A 19980-nucleotide genomic window follows, 5' to 3' on the forward strand; every position below is an offset into this window, starting at 1 on the left:
CTTAGAAAAAGATGCATCAAAAAGAGCATGTGTCCGCGTGCGGTACCGGTCTTGTTGGTACCAAATAAAGATGGGACATAAAGAATGTGTGTACCCAGTCGGTCCATAAATAAGATCACAATAAAGTATCATCATTCTATCCCTAGATTAGATGATATGCTAGATGAGTTAAATGGCTCTTGTGTGTTTTCTAAAATTGATCTTAGGAGTGGCTATCACCAAATTTGAATGCAACCTGGTGATTAATGAAAGACCTCATTCAAGACCAAGTTTGGTCTATATAAAAGGTTGGTAATGGTATTCGGCCTCACAGATGCTCCTAGTACTTTCATGATGCTAATGAATCATGTGATGAAGCCTTTCATTGGAAAGTTTGTGGTTGTGTACTTTGATGATGTCTTGGTTTATAGAAAATTCCTTAAAGAACATGTGGTGCATAGGAGAGCTTGTATTCTAATATGGAAAAATGTTCTTTTGGTGTTCACAAAGTGATATTCTTGGGATTTGTTGTTAATCCAAGATAGACTCTATACGAAGTTGGCCGACCCCAAAAACTATTGGAGAAATCCAAAGTTTCCATGGGTTGGCAAGCTTTTATAGGAGGTTTGTCAAGGATTTAATACCATAGCAGACCCCTTAACCGAGATTATTAGAAAGGACCAACCCTTTAAGTGGGGTGATGAGTAAGCTAAGGCCTTTGAGACCTTGAAAGTTTTGCTCATCTCGACTCCCTTAATGCAATTGGTTGACAAAATATTTGAGGTTGAATGTGAAGATAGAAAAGTGGGTATTGGGGTTGTTTTAATGCAAGAACAAAAACTTATTGCTTACTTTAGTGAAAATCTCAAAGGAGCAACTCGAAACTATTCCACTTATGATTTAGTGTTGTACGCCTTGGTTAGAGCTTTGGGCAATTGGCAACACTATTTGTGGCCTAAGGAGTTTGTAAGTAGAATGGATCATGAATCTTTGAAACACCTTAAGGACCAAGACAATTTGAATAAGCTCCATTCTAAGTAAATTGAATTCCTAGAGACTTTTCCTTATGTAATCCAATACAAAAAGGGAAGGAAAATGTAGTTGCCGATGCATTGTCAAGGAAGAATGTGCTTGTTGCTACCTTGTCTTTAAGTTTAATAGGATTTGAGAGCTTGTGGATGTTGTATCCCAAGTATCATACCTTTGCTCCTATTTTTAGGGAATGTGAAGAGTGGGGAAAGGAAACATGGCTTAAGGAAAATAATAACTCCTCCTACTCTTGGTTTGATGGATACTTGTTTGAGGGAAGGAGATTGTGTGTTCCTTCGAGTTCATGGAGAGAGTTGTTTGCTAGAGAGGCACATGATGGTGGCCTCATAGGTCATTTTAGGGTTACAAGACCCTCAGTATCTTATATAAGCAATTCTATTGGCCAAAAATATGCAAAGATATTGTTAAGGTTTGTGGCCAATGTATGCATTGTCGGAGTGCAAAATCTCACCTCCTTTCTTAAGGGTTGTACACCCCACTTCCCACTCTCCTTAGACCTTGGCTTGACATATCCATGGACTTTGTTTTGGGGTTTCCAAGGACAAGGAAAGGTAGGGATAGCATCTTTGTTGTTGTTTATAGATTCTCAAAAATGACACATTTCATCCCTTGTTCTAAAACTGAGGATGCCCCTAGTGTAGCTTCTTTATTTGTTGAACATGCTGTCAAGCTACATGGGATTCCAAGGACCATTATAAGTGGTAGGAACTTAAAGTTCCTAAGTCTTTTTTGGAAGTCAATGTGGGGTAGGCTTGGTAGGAAGTTGCTATTCTCAACCTCTTGCCATCCACAAACCGATGGCCAAATGTAAGTAGTAAATAGGACCTTAGGTTCTATGCTAAGTTACATGGTTAAAGGTAAAATGAATTCATGGTAAGATTACCCTTAGTGGAATTTGCTTATAATTGGGTTATACGCTCAAGTACGGGTATGACACCCTTTGAGTGTGTTTATGGCATGAATCCCCTTACCCCCTTAGATCTCGTTGCTTTGTATAGTGATCTTATGAAAAGTTTAGATGGAAGAAAGTGAGCCAAAGCTATGAAAAAGATATATGATAAGGTGAGAAGCCAACTTGAAAAGAGAAATCTAGAAGTTGCATAAAGGGCAAGCAAGGGGAGAAAGAGACTTGTGCTTGAACCTAGAGATTAGGTGTGGTTTCACTTACGGAAGGAGAGGTTTCCAAATCAAAGGAAGGGTAATCTTATGCCGCAGGGTGATGGATCTTTTCAAGTGCTTGAAAGAATCAACGACAATGCATATAGGATTGATCTACCTCCGAATTACCAAGTACATCACACTTTCAATATGTGTGATCTTTCACCCGTGGACACTCTTGAGGATGAGGAACCCGTGACTTTGAGGTTAAAATCTCTTTAAGATGGAGATGATGATACAAGTGTCAAGCACTTAAGGCCATTTACATGAAGCCAAGCCAAGGAGCTACAACATTTACAAGCTTAGTTTAAACAAATGGGGGCTTGTGATAGTTTGATGCCTTCAACTAAGGAAGTGTACTTAGTTAAATGTGAAGAGGAGGGGCGTTGAAAGCAATATAATTCCTACATTACAAAGGTGCCTCAACTAAGGGCATTGCGGTCTTTAAAGACCTCTATTTTACACTCCAAATGAGCACCCTTCATTAAGGGTACTTTGTTCATTGTTATGTAATAGTATAAATAGACTTTTTATCTTTTATTTTTAATTAGTTTTGGATGAATTATTGAGTGATACTCTTATATTGTAGTTGTAGGTCTTTGAAAAGACAATTGAAACTAGGGTTAACCTTGTGTTGACATTTTGGCAAGAAAGGTGGGTGCTTGAGGACATTGATCCCTTTGTGTTCACCTAAGAGTGTGGTTTTATCCATCATTGGTGTTGTGTGTCTTGGTGTTTGATACACACCTTGGTGCTATTCATTAGTGTTGGCGTATGTCTCACTACCATCCATTTACTTTAATGCATTTTCATCTTCTTTTGTGTTGAATCTGATTGTGTCTTTGTGTGTTCATCTTCATCACATCTTCTTCTTTCTCTTTTAGTTTCGCTTTGAGCCTCTTTTAGTAGGTGTATTGTTCCATCCTACTACATTTTGGGATTGATTTTCATACTATGTTTTGGTATTTCTTTAGTTTATGGTCTATGGTTTACTTTGGTATAGTTGGGCGGTTGGTGTGGTATGGTTAAACTCGGTTGGGTCGGTCATGGTCGTGACCCTATCCCAGAGTCTAAATGAGAACAATAACGCTATCTTGTAATATGTTCGAAATTCAGTTCACCTAAGGCAGGATCTAGGTGGTTGGGTTGGGTAATAGGGGGCATTTCCCGATCCTATGGAACTTGGGATGCCTATTACGACAAGGCCCGGGGTCGAGTTGTATCAAGATTATGGGAAACTTATTAAATGAACCTATGCTCCGTCCTTTGCTCAATAAACGTTTGGTTATGTATCTCTAAATAAAGGTTCCCAGAAATTATTTGTTCTATCTTTGTTTTCAAGTAACTATGGATAGAAAAAGGAGGTTTGCTTCATTCAGATTAAAAATTAAGATTTTGACTACATCTATCTCTGTAAGTATGTTCTGGTTGGCTCATTAGTATTTATCTTAGGGTGTTCAAGCTAATTACATGTATGGTTTACTTGACTTTTAATAAGCTTGTTATGACTTAAATAGTTTGATATTTTAGTGGGTTGTCTCTAAGTCTATAAAATAAATTTGACCATTGCAAATAAATAAATAAATAAATAACAGTGATATATCATTCTTGTATGCTCGTTTGTGATTTTTGAAGCAATCTGATTTAATCGATGCTTTATTACGACTTAGTGCACTTGCCTCTTGTCTTGTATCATTACACCTCTAATTCTTTTTCTATTCTTATTTTTACATGAATCGCGTTTGGAGTCTTGTGACTTTGACTCCATCTCTGTCCAAATTAGAGAAGTGAAATAACAGATGCATTACTTATCTCTATATAGCAGTCTAGTTCCTCATTTCCTTTTTTTCAATCTTTGTTCTTCTTTTGTAGACACTTATTATTATTGTTGTTTAATATCTTGCCGATTATTATTTAAACTTTGTGTTTTATACATTCTTATTTGATTAGTGCGAATTCTTAAATATGATAGTGAATTTATTTCCCCTTCTCACCTCATAGATTTTATACTTAGCATAATCACTAGGCTTCGACATATAATTGATATCATTAAAAAATTTTAATTTGGTAGGTTAAAACATACATTTTAGAATAAATGGCCTTATCGTTAGAATTAAAATTAGTTTTAATTATTAGTAACATTGGATTAATAAAAAATATAAATTTTGCGTAGATGAATTTATCATCGCTGAACTCAAAAATTGACTTTGATTATTTTAGATATGGTAAATCAATCACATTGTCATCAATCTTAAATAAAATTGCAACTTTATCAATTAATTTTGAAAGTCCCTTTTTTAGGATTTCAAATAACAAAGAATATGTATTTTTTTAGCCCTTTTTCGTAACAAAACGATATGTTAATTCTCAAGCCATTATGGATTTAAACAACTATATTCATTTTGTGTAGGATAATTAACTTATTTTTATAAAATTTAATTTTAAAAAAAGAATAGCAAAAGAGCCATCTTTTTTAACAAAGAATTTATTTTATTTTATTTGTTTATTTTATTAATTAAAAAGCTTCTTTGTGAAATCATTCAAAATAATTTCATCGTTGTTAAAAGGTTCTTATAAAAATTATTTCAATAATTTTCAAAAAGTAGATTTATGGCAAGGATGTTCTAAAATATTTTCTAATCTTTTTCTTGTAAATAATTAGCATATATTATCTTATAAAGACAAATATTTTTTTTACTTATAGCTTTTCTTATTTGATTTCCTTATCTAATCTAAGTTCGACCGGTTAACCGTAGTTAGTGGATCTTTTAGGGTGCCGAACCCCTTCCCTTTAGGATAATTAGAATCCTTACCAAGAATTTGTTAGGTTTCATAGATCTAAAATGAAGTCTTTAATTTCTTTAATCATATAGGTTATAATAGGTGTCCTAATTCACCGTAGAACTAATTAGGTGACGACTTCCTGAAATTTAATTTGAAATTTTTCAATATGTTGTTCCTCGGTTTGACCCGTGTTAAAATGGGGTATAACAGTTGTCACGGCCCAAGGCTACCCCCTAATCGCGACAAGGTGCTTAAGGCCATAAGTGACCCCAAGCTAACTCATGATCTAGTACCTACTTTGAACACGGAATAAAATACTACTGAAATATCATATGCGGAATATTAACTGATAAACTACTGATAAGATAGAATACTGAAGAACAATACCACATGTCTGAACTACTAATAAGGTTGAAAACTAAATTAACTATCTGAAAGCCTCTTAAAACATAAGAAGTTGATAGGACAAACCTCCAACTAACTCCAACTGTTTGAGATATAGAAAGTACTGAAAGTATCTAAAGAAAACTATCTTGTCCTCGATGAATAAGGACTCACCACTACTGTTGTTAAGAGGTACTGAGTTGTCTAAAATAGTTAGGAAACTGCGTGTTCGAACCTATATTATAAGACAACATAGCGCAAAAGAAGAGTATGTGGTCAGTACTTTGAATGTATTAGTACGTGAGATAGGGACTAACTGAAATACATAGGAAAAACTGAACATGAATGCATGAACATGTAAAACTAAGAATGCAAGACCAAGTAAAGCATGTACTGAAATAATATATAAAATTGACTCACTAAATGACTAGTAATTTGAATACTTGGTCAAGCAAATCTAAACTAATCTAGACTGAGTACTGATTGAAATTATGGGAGCTATCATGTAACCGACATATCCAATCTGAGCTAATCGGGGTCCATCCTGTAACCCCAGTTGAAAGGGTGTCAATACCTTTCCACGAGTACTAACACTAGATGTCTAGATCTACTAATCTTATGTCCCTAAGGACTAGGAAGTCACCCTCTACAGGAAGGTGCTCCTAAGAGATGTCAACCCTTAACTGGCAAGAAGACATCTCAAAACCTACGTTGGCTACATAGTTCTAGAACTCAGGGACTTTTACTAAAGGTCACACCCTCTATTGACCGGTGAGACCCCCATCCCTGAGTTCATTTGGTGTTAAATCCTATTTCCAACTGAACTGACACTAACTCTGACTAAGGTCAACTGAATATCTCAACTGATTGTGCTCAACATGATCATAACAAACTGAGTATGACAATAGGATCCTGAATTGACTGACTCATTACTTGAAAATCTGAAACATGAGTAAACACATAGGTATTGGATCTTCATAACCCGTCAGCACCAAATGATACTCTAAATACGACAACATCATTTAAAACATTGATAGAACGTCATAATTTAGAGACCCAAAATATAATACATTTCAATAACCGAATAAAATATATGAATTTGAACATGGGGATGGATTAAACGTGGGAGGATAACATATTATAATGGTTTAATTCATAACTTGATAAATTGACATGGTATTGACTAAACATGACATGGGTGATTAGAACTTAAATCATATAGGAGAATAATTCACATGAAAAATATTATTAGCATGGCTTGAATGTAAATCTACTAAGAAAACTTGGATAAATTTCATAATTAATATTGAATTTGTTCATAAATAAGAGTGAAATTTATACTTGAAGAAAAGGGGATTTTGGGACTCAATAGGTGGAAGGAACCCATTGATGAATACTCTACATATCTCAATTGGTTGAATTCTTGAAGAAAAAACTTGAAATTGAAGCTTGGATGCTTGAATTCATGGGAAGAAAGCTTGAATTTTGTTCTTGAGGAAAGGGAAAGGTTTTTACGTATGCTATCTGCTGAAGAATGTGCAAATAAAGACCTTCTTGGAACTTTAATTCGTGTTTTGACCATTTGGGGGTGAGGGGGAAGGACCAAAATACCCCTTGGTCCTTTAATTAAAGATGCAGGAAAAATACAGCTCTGTAGCACAGAGGTTATCGCGGAGACTAACCTCCGTGTCACGGACCTTATTGCGGAGGTTCAGACTCCGTGTCACGGAGGTTATCGCGGAGGCTAACCTCCGTGATACACCAATATTACGGAGGCTTATAGCCTTTGGGGTCCAAAATCACCTGAACCCCGTTCGAAAATTCCAAAACTCTCTCAAAATATCCCTTTAACATACATATTTCAACTCAAAAATCAACTTTTCGAATATGGGAAGGTCAAAGATAAGTTTCTTGAAATCTTGAGGTCTTAAAATGACTGAGTCTCTTATGCTTAGTTTAAAATTCATGCCTTGAAGCCCTTTAAACATACCACTAGGAACTGAAAATGAGCCTAGAATCTTACGGAGTATTACAATAGTAAGTGTTTCAATCATATTAAATTATGAGCAGCATAAGATGTTGAAAAAAGACCAATGTAATAAACATGGAAGGAGCGTTTGAAGAAGAAATTGAGTTGGAAGATTTGGAGAGAGATGGTGCACATAGTGTTTTTATCTGTCTATTTTTGTTAAAAAAAATAAAAAGATAATTAAAAATAATTAGTAACCTGCAATAATTGGTAAATTTTCCTGATTATGTAAAGAATTTTGGACCCCAACAATCTATTTTATTGGATTAACTTTTTACATTGTCATTATAATGAACACTTGAAGAAAATGATGGTGGAAGGATGAAATTATGAATTTCTTCAGCGCAAATATCTGTCCAAAATACTATACTATCTCTCCAAAAAAAATTTAAAAGAAAAAATAGGCCTGGAAGGATGAAATTATGAATTTCTTCAGTGCAAATATCTGTCTAAAATACTATACTATTTCTCTCCAAAATGATTTTTTTAAATATATATTATATATAATACATCGATCGTGAATAATAAATTCATGAATTCAAAGCAGTTTATACTAACTACATAAGAAAAAAACTTGTTGAAGTATTTGATAATGTCGCTTAATTTAGGCAAAATCTTTAAGAGTTTAGATATCAATAGGTAACATAGATTCTAAAAAGAATCACAAAAAGCACAATAAAATATATTGTCATCATACCGTGTGTATATATGTAGCTAACCGTGAAAAAGAAGACTTATATGTACATGTACAATAGATCATTTTTATGTGCAGTAAATAAAAAAGATGACATGACTACATTATACGTATTTAATACTTTTCAATCCAAACACATATTAAAATACCACATTTAAAAAATACCCAAAAAAAAAATTTAAAAAGAAATTGCATGGCACACCTTAACATGCCAACATTAAATTTTAAAAGGCTTCTGACATAGTAACAAACTATGTACAAACTTTAGATACTATTTACTATATATCTAAGAGAAAGACGATCTCTGTGGATAACTTGGTTTTATTACTTAGAAGATTAGAAGATAAACAAACGATGTGTTATAAAACTTCACGAACAAATCATTTTCTTTTCAAGCTTCATTATTTTCCTCTTGATTGGAATCGGATGCAATTTCTATGATCTAAAAATTCGAACATATAAATCTTGTAATCATCAAACGCCAAATCTTGAGTGAACTTGTTAGCTTTCCTCTATGACTGTCTATATCTCAATCAAAGTTGGTTCATGGTTGATCACTGCATCACTTATTAAATTATCATCTTACTATGAAAAAAAAACTCTATAAAAATATTAACAGATACTAAATACACAGTAAAAAATTTAAATCTAAAAACAAAGAGGGAAAATATACATATAATGTACTCCCCTACTAATTTTTTTAATCAAAGAATAAAATAGAGGAGTGAATAGACCTCCAAAATTTCTTTCTTTTCAAGTCATATTTGTAGGCAACAATTACATTAGTAAGATTCATTAAAAGGTATGGCATCTGGGAAACATAAAGAGAAAAGGCAATATCACCTTTCGCGACGTTTAAAATAGTAGTCCTACTAAGACATGTAAACTGTGCTATTACGAACACACAACTACGGTCTTGCATCAAAATTTATTTTTAACATTCTTTGGTTTGAAAGAGAAATAAGATTTCTTAATCTCGCTAGATTTCAGTCACCCTTCCACTAATGATAAGAATAATAAACAAGCAAAGGCTTCAACTATATGACATTACAACTATATATTCATTAACTATTTGTTAAATTATTGTATTTACACACAATATTTATAGAAAATATCACAAATGCAAGGATCAAAATACCCCTAAGGGTTAGTAAAATAATAACCAAAAATTGATTGCATCCTATTCAAATTGCTCCGAAAAATCCACCCTTTGGCCTGATGCTAATTTTGAACCGAAATTTTCTCTTCTTTCCTTTAAACACCCAAATCAGCAACAACATTTTTCAAGAATTTGAAACTTAAAGGGTAATTTCTTTAGTCAAATTTTCGAAGCAACAATCAAAAATTGAAATAAATCAAAGGGGCAAACACTCTTTATAAGGCGTGACGGGGAACACGCCTTATAAGGCGTGCCACCCCACACACCTTGCATCAAACTTTTTTTCTTCCCTAAACAAACTTCTTAGCTGTTTTGCCTCACTTATTTGACTTATTTAATGCTTCATGCCCACCATACTAACAGTTATAGTAATGCTTAAGAAACTATATTAATTTTGGAGCAGTAATAGCAACTTGGCTGGCAAAATTAAACTTTCTCTGCCCGTCCTATTCAAAACATCAAATATAGGAAGAAGGACCGACTTATTTCCTCATTTTGTTACTTTTGATTTATCCACCTAATTAATGATGAAGGGATTGGATGAAAATTCTAGCAGATAAAGACACTAAATAGACTACTACATTTCAACTTACAAGACATATCAGTAACAATCTAAATTGCTCGGATTCTCAAAAAATATTGTCACATTCATGTAGGTTCCTTCAAAAATGCACTGTTTTTGAAGAATTCGACATGCACGTCATAACATTTTTGAAGAGTCTGAGAAACATAGAATCACCTAGGTACCTAGGGCTGGGCATTCGATTTGTTCAGTTTGATAGTTTAATATCGGTTTGATTTTTTTATTTTCGGATTGACAAAAATGACAAACGTAACCAAATCGAAATAAATTTGGTTCGGTTCAGTTTCTACAAATTCGGTTCGGTTATTTTGAATTTTTATTTCGGTTTTGAAGATTAAAGTAGTGAACCTCTCTTTGTTATGACTGGACATTTAAAATTAATGATTTTAAAAAAAAATTCAAACCTATTTTTCATTCCCAGATATAAATAATTCAACATGGATGAAACTAAATGATATAACCATAAGTTTAACATAATATATAACTTCATTATGCATGAGTTTGCATAAACAGTTGAAACTCGGAAGAGTGGTCGCCGCCGGAAAGACCACAGTTGGCACTGCGGGCTGCAGCCCATAATGGTGGTCTGGTCGTCGGCTCTGATGTTGTTGTACAGACGACGATCTCGCCGGTGGTCTATGGTTCGATCGATTGTTCGACTATTAGACTGATGTATGCTATTAGTTGTATGTGGCGTGCTATTACTTATTAGTTATTAGGGTTGCTATTATATATTTATATTATATTATTATATATTAAATATTATATATATATATATATATAATAAAATATATATATTATTAATTATTTATAGAATTTCGGTTAATCGGTTTTTCCAAATTATTTTTTTGAAAAACCAAAAACCAAACCTTTAATCGAATTTCAAAAATTGAAAATCGAAATCGATCCAAAAACTGAATAATCAAATCGAAATTAAAATTTTGATTTGATTTTTTGATTTTTTCGATTTAAACCAAAATATGTCCAGCCCTATAAGTACCGTATATTTCAAGTTAGAGATTTTTTTTGCCAAACACATCTTTCAATATTTTGTTGCCCCTTCGAAAATTTTGATAAGTTGCCCTTCAGGCTCCGAACTACATTTTCAACACCAAGAAAGATTCGAAAATCAAAAAGGATAATTTTTTTCAACCGAAAGCATCTTATGACAATCATACACTTTTGGATTCTTCGAAAGACATAAACCTGAATTTCATTCTCACCTTTCCATTACAAATACATACATTGTACAGATCGGTGATCCACCTCCAAGGTCTCTAAAGTCTTTAGGTTACCCAACTTTTGCATCAAACGCTTCAACACAAAGAACTTGTAGCTCCCGACGTGGCTACAATGACTATGTTATACCATATATGTATATTGTACATCTTGTGTTCATCTAAAATTGGAGGAACTTGTTAGCGTATCACATTGTCACTTCAAATTGAAAAACTAACTGTAGAAACGTTATTGACACATTCTTGAACTGCAATTTCTTAATTTGCAATTACTTATAAAGAATACGCAAATAGAATTTAAAGGCTAGACAATTTACCTCATATGACAAGCAAACATGAATACAAAGACCTAAAAATTCAAATACCAAAATTCATAAATGCAAAGAGCCAAAAATTTAAGAGAAGAGAAGAAAATATGAGAAAGAGAAATCGATGGACCTTTAAAACGTGAAGCTTAGAATCGATGGACCTTTAAAACGTGAAGCTTAGAAGTAGTTTGTCCCATAAATGCAGGATTCTTCTTATTTATCTTAGGATCCCTTTCACGTAGAAAACCTCCAGGTATAGAACTTCCTATATATTTATGATTATAGTCAATATATAATGTGGTCATGAGTGTTCATTACCAGCAATGAGAGCAATAAAAAAGTCTTCAACATCAGGGTTCTTCCTCCACCTATTAGGATGATCAGAAAACATCATCTCCAAGCCTTTAAGGTATACTCTTTTGATATGAAGAAAAACAAAACATATATTGTCTTTGGATTAATTACTCTTTTTAGCCAATCCAACTACTATTTGTTATTTGTCTACGATTTGTAACATATGAAAGGTGACATGAAGATATTAGAAGACAAAAAAAATAGAACAAGGAAGTAACAATTTTTGCATCAAAGTTGAATTCTTCTAGTGCCAATTCTCCCTGTTCAAATGAAAAATCACCTGTAAAGATTAAGAACGAAGTGAATTGCTTAATTGATTCACACTTGTAGTTTTCTAGCAATTAAATAGAATAAATCTAATCACAAACATTTTTAATTAACACTTTCCATCACCAATGTTGTTTCAGCGACGTCCATCAAAAATTGGTCGGTGTCCCAACCTGCATCATTAAGAAGAAATTAATAACTTGAAGTCTCGTGTTATTAAAGCAGTCATAAGGAAAAACAACATTAACATGTTTGATAGTTATTCTCATAATTTCAAGATCATGATGACAGCTGCAAACACGAATTGTTTTTAAGAAAGTACAAAAGTCATGCATACTTAAACAGAGCAAATTCAACCAGACCAACCCAACAACTGAGAAGACTGAATTTAAAATGGGAGCTCGAGAAAAAAAAAACACAAACTATGACCAGCCAAAACAGCATGATTGCACTCGATGTTTAATTTGAACTCTCCTGCAGAAAATGTAAATTCAAAATCATAAGAATTTCCCCTTATACTAAACTAAAAATGTAATGACAAAACTCCCATGCCACTTCTTTGGGGAATGCACGTATGAAGGAATGAAGAATGAATCAAGTACCTACAAGCTCATATTCGCACAAGAAATTAGCAGATGTTGCACCATTCCAGCCATACCAAGAGTAACACAATAATTAATTTAGGCAAAAGTTTAGCCTGAAAATAATTTGTGCATTAGACAAAATAACCAAAAATCACAATCTCAAAATCATTACAGATGCCGAAATAGAAAGAAAACAACTTTCCAATTGCAAGCTATGACATTACATTGACAGATGGAACACTGCTCTGAGCCCTAACCACGTGAATCCATTCTCCAGCTCTCAAAGTCTCACCAAGCCGATCCAAATCTTCATCAGGTAAATCCTCAGCTACATTAAAACACATAATAGACTTAATTTCGAACTTCACAATTAATTTGTCGCTAAATGGAATTTTTTACTTGAACAGAGAAAAAATGAAAAGATATAAACTTTTGATTTAGCCAGCTAGTTCATAAAAATAAACAACATTATATTTAAGCATAATAATGTAACACAACTACTAATAACAAATTAATAATAACAGAAAAATTAATTAACTATAATAAAAACATGAAAATGTTTACACAAACATAGAGAGAAGAACTCAGATCATGAGTGATAATACATGTACAATGGCTAAAAAGTAGTAGATAAATTTAAGTACTGTATACCAACATATCTCATTGTCAACTTTTATCTAAATTGTATAATAATCATAGGAAAGATGTTGATCTCCAATAAAACAACCCGAACATAAGAATCATAGGAAAGAGGTTGATCTCCAATGATACAACCACAATGTAAGAATTACTACATAAATTCATGAATTGTGCAGATGAATAAACATGCATAACAGTAGAAGAAGTGTATGCTACATTAAGTAAATTAAATGACTTTTACCTAAATTGTATAATAATCACATCAAAGTTTCAGAAAGCATATGACTCCTTTAATAATCCACATCTAACTTTTTCCGACTGAGAAGGTGTAGTCTTAAACTGATTGTTGTTCTCAATTGATTATTTCACCATTTCACGTTGAATTTTGCTCTTTATGTATAAAAGAATCCTAAACCTAAAGTGAGTCCCGAACCTAATTCTAAACCTAAACAAAGAAAAGACATATATATAACTATTAAAATAGCAAAAAATTATAAGCGGTTACAATTAGAATCTTATGCAAATTAGAATTTAATATTCTTATATTTATTTTCAGATTTTTTAATTTTTTTAGGTCAAATTTAGTTGATTTAGAATTCTTAAACTAATGAAAAAAGGTTTTGCCATAAATATATCTAATCAATTTTCAGCTTTTAAATTTTAAAAAAAAATAGTGAAAAGATAATTTACTTTTCTAAGGGTCTTCACACTTTTAATAGATTATAGATTATAGATTATAGTTTATAGATTATAGATTATAGATTATAGATTATAGATTATAGATTATAGATTATAGATTGTAGATTGTAGATTATAGATATAAATATAGACAGACATAGACATAAATATAGATTATAGATATAGATATAGACATAGACATAGACATAGATATAGATATAGATATAGGGCTGACCCATCATTTGCCAATCCTATTTAAATTTTTCAAAAACAAAGTTATGCCGTAACCCCCGCCCCGTCGTCCCACCCTATTCAAAACTTTTCCTGCCCTGACCTAACTAAATTATAAAAAAATAAGTTTTGCCTTGCCCCTACTAAATATCGAGAAAAATGAGTCCATAGACCCTCTAAGTCTTTAATTAAAAAAAAGGACAAGTGGGTCTCACAATGTTCCCATGTTAAAAAAAAATAAAGTCGCTTGAACAACTGGGACAGTTGTTCTACAACTGCATTAGTTGTCTCAACAACTTCGCACAGTTGTCGAACAACTTTGATAGTTGTTGAACAATTTCGTAAAGTTGTTGAACAATCCGCAGCCAAAAAAGCAAGATTTTTTAGTCAAAATTCCAAAAGGGCACCCCAATACTGAAAAATTCCAAAAGAAACAAGGTAAACACAGGTATTTACCTTGTCTATTAAGAATTTAACGCCGTCAGTGCAAATGTTCGAATGTAAGGTAAAATGATGAGTTTACCTAATAAGGTAAAATGGTGAGTTTACCTTATAAGGTAGAATAGTGAGTTTACCTTATCTATTATCTATATGTAAGTGTCGGCAAAGTGTAAGGCTACAAGGTACATGAAGTCGTTAACCTAGTAAGGTAGGATTCCATGTTTACCTTGTAACAACTTTAAAATTCTCGTTGTTATATAAAGAATGTGAGCAGAGGTTCATTTTTTGCATCAACTCAAAAAAATTGTTAAACTTCATAACTCAAAAATTTGTTGAACCTTATTCATTTCTTACTTTAAAATAGATAAGGTAAGATTAAATTTACATTGGGGTGGTGATACAAGACAACCAAGAGGAACACAAAACAGCCACAAAACAGTCCAATACACACTCCAAAACAATCCACAAATCACAATAAATCGTGGACCAAATGGAGACCTCACTCGGATTCGACAAATACAACAAGAATACAAGAAACAAAGGTGTATTTGACACTCAAAATAGCCACAAATCGAGAAGAATAATATGACAACAAGAACACAAATTTTCGGATTCAACAAGGCACAAAAATAGTCCACTACAAATAATAACAAGATTACAAGAATAAAAGGATAGATAGTGAGATATAGATTTGCTACAAGACTTAGGAACAAAGTGTGATTCAAACACTAAACCCTTAATTAATGTAACAACAACACCACACTCTTACGGTGACGGCCAAGGGAATCACTCACCTCAAGATCCATTATTTCCAAGCAAAGAACAATATTCTCTTTTCCAAGCCCTATACTAAGGATGACTTTTCCAAGCCCTAACTAAGAACTATACTAAGATTTTGCACTCTCCAAAGAGAGAATAAGTCTTTCAAATGTTCATCATTCTTTAACTAAAGAGAAATGACCTAAAATAGAATATATATAGTATATTACAAAAGAAAGATAAAATGACTCCATTGCCCTTAATGAGGTAGGTGGCAATGGAGTGTCATTTAGACAAGGCTAAAAGACCAAAATGACCTTGAGGCTAAGTGACCAAAATGACCTTAATAAAAGGGACCAAAATCGTGAACCATCAAATGTGGGCCAAACCCATGAGTCCTCTAGTTTTCAAGGCTCCATACAATCTTCCACACACGGGTTTGTTTGATGGCATGCTCAAAATGACCCCTACAAGTATGATCCCTTGCCCTCCATGGGACCAAAGCTTGATTCTTCACGTAGTGACTTTGACTGATGCCATCGAAAGCTAAGGCGGCCATTTCACTTGTATCATCCTCCCCTTCTTGAAAAGGATTCGACCTCGAATCTGTACCTTGCAAAACAAGAGAAAGGACAAATAAGCACAACATCCTCATGGCATAAGGGATAGGGTTAGCACAATAATAAACATCATCACGCCAAGGGGGTACATACTTGAAGTATAACCAAGAATTCTTTGAAGTGAGTATTAAAAACTCAATGAAAAATGTACAAAGGATTTGGTTATGGGATACACCAAGAGTGATACTTTACTTGTCATGTAGACCAAGCAGCAAGTTGGGTGCACCAACATCACCATTTCTACATTTGGCACTGGGGTCAAATAGGAAAAGTAGCTATAAACACGGGTCTAGACAACACTCCCCTTTCCCGTGGTCTACTCCCAAACTAAACGACATACTCTCTATAGTAGCATACATATCATTCAAAGCAAATAGAGAGTAGGGAAAGGTATCTCTCAAATCGACTTCTACCAAGGTGCCCTCATGTGTGTACTCCCTACTAATTTCCCAATAATAACCATGAGTACTCTCAACAATAAAGTCACACAAAGTAAAAGAAGAAGTAGCTTCCGTAACTACACATTCCTTACCTCTAAGAGTACTCTCATCTTCCAAGAAGATATTTCCATATTTAGGAGGAATGTTGTCACACCAAAGTGGGTTAGCATATAGGCTATATCTTCCAAGGCAAACTATACCATCATTTTCACCACTAGCTTTATTAGAAGTGTTTAAATCATCTTCAAACAAGACATTACACCTAAAGCGAGTGTGATCTACCTCACAGATGGATTTCAAATAAGCAAGTTCCTCACACTCTAAATGATCAATATCAAGTTTGAAGGATGTTCCAAACACAAGATTACCCCAATAAGAGATCTCAAGTTTACTCCCACTTTGTAGACCAACATTTTCAAATACTTCACTCACTTGAGTTCTATTAAGCACATCACACACCTACTCAAGTAGAGGATAATTTTCACAAACAAGTTCATCAACACCAATTACACAAGACGATGTACTTCCGTTCAACATATAGGCTTCAACACTAGGTGGACATAAATTAATCTTACAAGAAGAGTCAATTTCGTCATCAATAGGATCAACTAGCGTATCCAAACTCACAATATGTACATCATCAACAAGGGGCAAGGAATCATTAGACTCATAAATAAGTAAGCTACTACTCACACTCAATGGCTTACTAGCGACACGATTGTCATTCACATGCACTAAAGTGTAAGAGTTAGCTATTTTACCTTTAAGATCTTGAGTGGATTCTTCCTTTCCGTGAGGTGAAGGTCCTCCACAAGCTTGGGAAGCAACTTCCTTTTAGCATTGTTCGTCTTCGCTTGCCATGTTGGTACCTACATAAATGTTCTTAGAAATGGAAGGATAACCAATGTTAGCACGGTTTGGTGGCAATCCGCTCACTTCGCTCCACATATCCTCTCCTTTTTCCACTCTTGGATTACCACCTTGCACTTCCTTACTCCTCTCAATCTTTTATCTCTTATCATAAATCGGATTGGAGTAGGTAAGCATTTCTCTTTGCCGTTTGGGTAGCAAGTACGTTATGAGGCAATTTCCCCATTGGTCTCTTACAATATTAGGCCAATTTTGCACGTTAGGAACTTGATGTCGTGCAAACCAATCGGCACCCAAGCTCATATGATCGTAGGTTAAGGAAAAAATATCACACCATACCTCCTCATGGTAATTAAATTGGAAGAAGACAACTTTTACCCTCTCGGTAACCTTGAACTCTCCCAAGTATTATGGAACAAGTAAAGGCTCTCGAAATAATCCCAAGTAGTCAACCATGGATGGAAGAATGTAGTTTCCATAGTACCTATCATTCAACACTATAAGGCAGCCCGGTATCCCACAAATAGTCACCTTTCCAGAGTGTAAACTCCTCCTTGGATCAATATTGTAAGGCACACGAGTACCCATCGGTTTTAGAGATGTTTGCCCTCTTCTTCTCATGGGACAACCTCTACTATAGCTAGTATAACCAATCACACCATGTCGACATTGATAAGAAGTACTACAAGGTGAAGAATATGATCTTTCACACTCCACACGCGTACTCTCATCATAGCTCTCATAAGTTTTGCTAATAAAAGGGTTATACCTAACACCAAATATAGGTTCAGAGTGGGAAGTATAACACTCCTCACATGCCCCAACTTCATCATAAGAACCATAACGAGGACCTACATCATCTCTAAATTCACCATAAGCACTAGGCATATAATTCCCCTCATTTTCTCCCCTAAATTCGAAACTCTCAAATCTAACCAAGTTTTGATCATGGCTATTTTCATAGCCCCCATAATCTCTCTATACTTCGTAGCCATAAAACCCTTTACTACAATCATAGTCTCCCTTGTTGTAGTCACAATAATCCCCGGCTATCAAAGGCATGTTCCCCTTATATCACCTTTGTACCTACAGAATGAAAAAATAAAATTAGTATTAAAGGTTCTCACTAATACTCGTATACACTCACCTTTGTGATTCTCACAATTGGAGCGGCGAATATTGAAAGTTGCTTATACTCCTGTAGTCAATAAGATGTCAATTCTACTTGGCGGTCAGAATAGATTCTTGTTTGATCGACTCAAGACACAAAAAAATAAAATTTACTTACGAACTTGAAACAAAGAAGTTACTACGAGTTAAAAATGAGAAAAAGCACACAAATAACGAAGATACAAAAGGAACGGATTCAACAATTATTCTACAACTAAGTAGGTGATTAGTAGTTGTTAATTAATTCTAGAATCAAGACAGGAAACTAAGGAAATAATAAAGTGAAACTAATAATCTAAAATTTGAGCCAAAATTTGATGTGTGAACAGTAACTTGATGATGTGGCAGCCACGTATTGGTTGCGGTTTCTACAATTTTTATTTTTCAAAGCCCAATTCTTGACCAATTTTAATTTGGATAGGTGGAATTTGTTTTAAGAAGGGAAGAATAAGTCTTGAGCCTTTTTTTTTTAAAGTTTCAAATTTCAAGACTTGACTTTTGTAGTACTTTTCCTTAAAACATGGACCCTTATTTTTTTTTGGAAAAGTGATTGAGATGTGATTGACTTGTTGGTGAGTGATGGTAAGTCTTTCAAGACTAACAAAGTTCTTTCACTTTTTCCTTCACCTTTTTGGATCTAACTTTCACCTTATTTTAACAAGGTATGGAGGTTTGGAAGAACATCAAGAACACTTCAAGAATCACCAAGAAAATCAACAACAATCTCCCAAGAACAACAACAATTCCGCAACAAAAAGGTCAACTACAAACTTCTAACAAACGGCCAAGTCCTTTAGTGTGGTGTTTTAGTCTTAACAAGGGGTGAAGATTGGGATGAACAACAAGAACACAACAACTTTTCAAGAACAATAACAACACCAAAAACATCCAGCCTAAGTCCACAAGAAAGGTCACCACTCGGCCAAGAACAACAATATCAATACATGGCCATTAACTTGTTCACAACAACCATCTCAACAATTCAAGCTCAACTTTAGATCTAGACTCTAGAGTGCTAGAGAAGAAGAAATCTAACACTAGAAACAACAAACAAACAAAAGAACACCTAGATCTAGACTCAACTTTTCAGCCATGGACACAATTTTTTTTTTTGTATTTTTCAATTACCAAGCCCAAGATTGATCTTGTAGGAACAAGATCAAGCCATGCTTTGATACAAATGATACAATAAAAACAAGAGGAACACGAAACGGCCACAAAATAGTCCAATACACCCTCCAAAATAATCCACAAATCATAATAAATTGTGGACCAAATAAAGACCTCACTCGGATTCGACAAATACAACAAGAATACAAGAAACAAAGGTGTATTTGACAACCAAAATAGCCACAAATCGTGAAGAATAATATGATAACAAGAACACAAATTTTCGGATTCAACAAGGAACAAAAATAGTCCACTACAAATAATAAGATTACAAGAATAAAAGGATAGATAGTGTGATATAGATTTGTTATAAGACTTAGGAACAAAGTGTGATTCAAACACTAAACCCCTAACTAATGTAACAACAACACCACACTCTTACAGTGACCGC

Source organism: Capsicum annuum, chromosome 4, assembly GCF_002878395.1.
Source record: "Capsicum annuum cultivar UCD-10X-F1 chromosome 4, UCD10Xv1.1, whole genome shotgun sequence".
Lineage (NCBI taxonomy): Eukaryota > Viridiplantae > Streptophyta > Magnoliopsida > Solanales > Solanaceae > Capsicum > Capsicum annuum.